Source organism: Oratosquilla oratoria, chromosome 20 (genome assembly GCF_046742065.1).
Source record: "Oratosquilla oratoria isolate Oo_2021 chromosome 20, ASM4674206v1, whole genome shotgun sequence".
In the NCBI taxonomy this organism is placed as follows: domain Eukaryota; kingdom Metazoa; phylum Arthropoda; class Malacostraca; order Stomatopoda; family Squillidae; genus Oratosquilla; species Oratosquilla oratoria.
Window position 1 is genome coordinate 3,252,580 of NC_134796.1, and position 3,349 is coordinate 3,255,928.

The following is a 3,349-nucleotide window of genomic DNA, read 5'->3' on the forward strand; positions in this document are numbered from 1 at the left end:
GTGTGTGTGTGTGTGTGTGTGTGTGTGTGTGTGTGTGTGTGTGTGTGTGTGTGTGTGTGTGTGTGTGTGTGTGTGTGTGTGTGTGTGTGTGTGTGTGTGTGTGTGTGTGTGTGTGTGTATGTATGTATGTATGTATGCAAAAAGATCACAAAACCACGTGATCCAATAAACTGCTGGTAACCACAAAGGAAACCGAAAAACTAGAATTCCCGAGCGCTTTCGTGATATTTCACATCTTCAGGGGAATACAAAAGAAAAAAATTACACATAGGTATATAAGAGGTACGTAAATAAACTGGAAAAGGTACAGATAATACACATTGAGAAAATGTAACAAACAGTAAAATACATAAAATCAAATTATTTTTGAAAAGATGTAATGTGATTGCAAATCTTTATCAATGATAAAATGGTCTAATTCAAAACATCATTGTTAATATTAATGTTGGATCCTTCAGATTTTTTTATCATACAACTTTCAATATTGTTCCTATTGGCAAATGAATCACAAGACATAATAGATGAACCATTAGACCAATCAATATGATGATCAAAATCTCTCATATGAACAAACAGCGCATTAGACTCTTGTGCTGTTTTTACACTGTACACGTGTTGCTTAATCCTTGTTGAGAGTTCCTTGCCCGTTTGCCCGAGGTAATACTTTTTACAATCTCTGCAAGGAATCCTGTATATGCAGCCACTTGAGACACTAGGTGAATTTTCAATAATTAACATCTGAAAAGTATATGGATTATCAAATACAAATTTAATGTTCTATGTAACTTTTTTCTTTTGTATTCCCCGTCTTCTTCTTTTCTGTATGAGGGGACGGAGAGAAGGCGGGGTCGTCGAATTTATGAGCGGCCTTGCTGTGGATGTGCTGTCTTGCGACACTGCTTCTGACCCAGGGCAATGGACAGGATGCAGGGATGACCCGTCATCCAGGAGGTGCCAAGATAAGAGGGAGGGTGGAGGGGAGTGGAATATGTAGGGAATGTAATAGGTGGGAGTGGTTTCTATGTATTTTTCTTTTTGGCAACCCCCCGTGTATGGGGGAAAAAGAAAGCCTTTGGTATAAGTATGTATATATATGTATGTATATATATATATATATATATATATACATATATATATGTATGTATGTATGTATGTATGTATGTATGTATGTATGTATGTATGTATGTATGTATACAAGTAAGAAAACTCTTGAAGTCCATCACATCAACAAAAGAGGGAAATAAAGGGCAAAACTACGTTATTGATGATTCTTGGAAATGTCCACGAAAGGGGAAAACACTAAAATTAGAATTCTATAAAAAGAAAGTATAGATAAAGGAAAAGGGAACAAAATATGCGTTGTTATGGATGCATCGATAAAAACGAAAATGAAATATGAAATCCAGAATACTCGTAGTTCCCATATACATACATACATACATCATACATATACCAAGGCTTTTTCCCCCTTACAAGGGGGGTAGCCAAAAAGAAAAAGGCATAAAATCACTCCCACCCATCCCCTCCCTGAATACACTCCACACCCCTCCACCCTCCCTCCCATCTTAGCACCTCCACATACAAAATGTGAAATAGAAACAATGTGCAAAAGGTTGGAAAAGCTTTGGACAACTAGAATATCTAGGGGGGGGGGAATGATCGGATATTCGCATCTAGTACAGGGACGTTAAGTTATCTGGTTTTAAAGATCAGGAGTATTAGAAAAACGGCGGATTGTTGGACAGCACAATCGTCGACCTCAGGAGGGGATGGGAATGAGCGCGACAACAAGAGTTGACTGTGGCTGTGGAAGTTGATTGAAGATGATGGATGGAATCAGAGGTCAATTGCTGCGAATGAGTGAGACTTCTCGGAAGGGAAGAAAGTGGGCAGATACCAATTCTGAGAAATCACTCAAAAGAGTAAAGAGGCAATGAAAGTCCATTCACAAGTCAGATGATTTTTTTTTTTTTTTTTTTTTTTTTTTTTTTTTTTTTTTTTTTTTCCCTCGGAGAATGAGAAACCATCTCGATGAATCCACTGAAACCCAGAGTGATGACTGTCTTGCTCTGACCCAAGACCAACGATTTTATGAAACCTCCAATTGTGTGTACGATTCTTGTACTCTTGTGGTCTTATTTTGTTTGCTTTATTTTTCTCCATTTTTCTACACCGCATTTTTTTTTTCTTTCTTTTCCATCTCATATTTTCACTCTTTCTATATTCATTTATTTGTTTATGGATATTTTTTCTATTCTTCCCCACTCTGGTCCGTAGGGGTTCAAGTTCTATACTAAAGCGGGAAACGTTTTCAGGCATTGCTGACCCATACATAAAACGGTCTCCAGGCTCCTAGCCAAATAAAATCGCCTGACGGGAATCGGAATAAACTCGAAAAAACGCCTGTGTCACCAAAACAGGCCAGTCAGTGCGTATTTCACAACGGAATAAAATCGTCTAGCGGTAGACAGAGTGGGCACTGGAGGTGGAAGGGACCCTGGGCTGGCCAATCATCCAGAATGTCCTTCCCGGTGTGACGATGGCCGCGGAAATCGTCCGGACTCTTCGGCGGCCTGGGGGGCCGAGAGATGGAAGAGACAACGCGACGACAGGACTCTGGCCAGGACCCACAGGAAAAGAGGCCGACCGGACAAGAGCTGCATACAATGAAGAAATAGAATAGACCGGCCGGCGAAAAGCTTCAGCTAAGAAATGTAAATAGGCCGACTGGGAAGGCAGAAATAAGAGGAGGACGGCCGGGCCGAAGAAATAGAGAGAAAAAATAGAAGTTGCCGGCCAGTTGCTGGGAGGCCGGGACAGAGCCGGTTGAATTAAATAATAATAATAGTAATAATGATAATAATAATAATAATAATAATAATAATAATAATAATAATAATAATAATAATAATAATAATAATAATAATAATAATAATAATAATAATAATAATAATAATAATAATAATGATGATGATGATGATGATGATGATGATGATGATGATGATGATGATGATGATGATGATGATGATGATGATGATGATGATGATGATGATGATGATGATAATAATAATAATAATGATAATAATAATAATAATAATAATGATAATAATGATAATAATAATAATAATAATAATAATAATAATAATAATAATAATAATAATAATAATAATAATAATAATAATAATAATAATAATAATAATAATAATAATAATAATAATAATAATAATTCGGTCGAATGGGAGTGAGGGCAAGAGCTAGTCGGACAGAAAATGAAAAGAGGACAAAAATAAAATGGCAGGACGGCCAGACGGGAGAGCGGGAAAGTGTCGACCGTCCAGAGAGAGAGAGA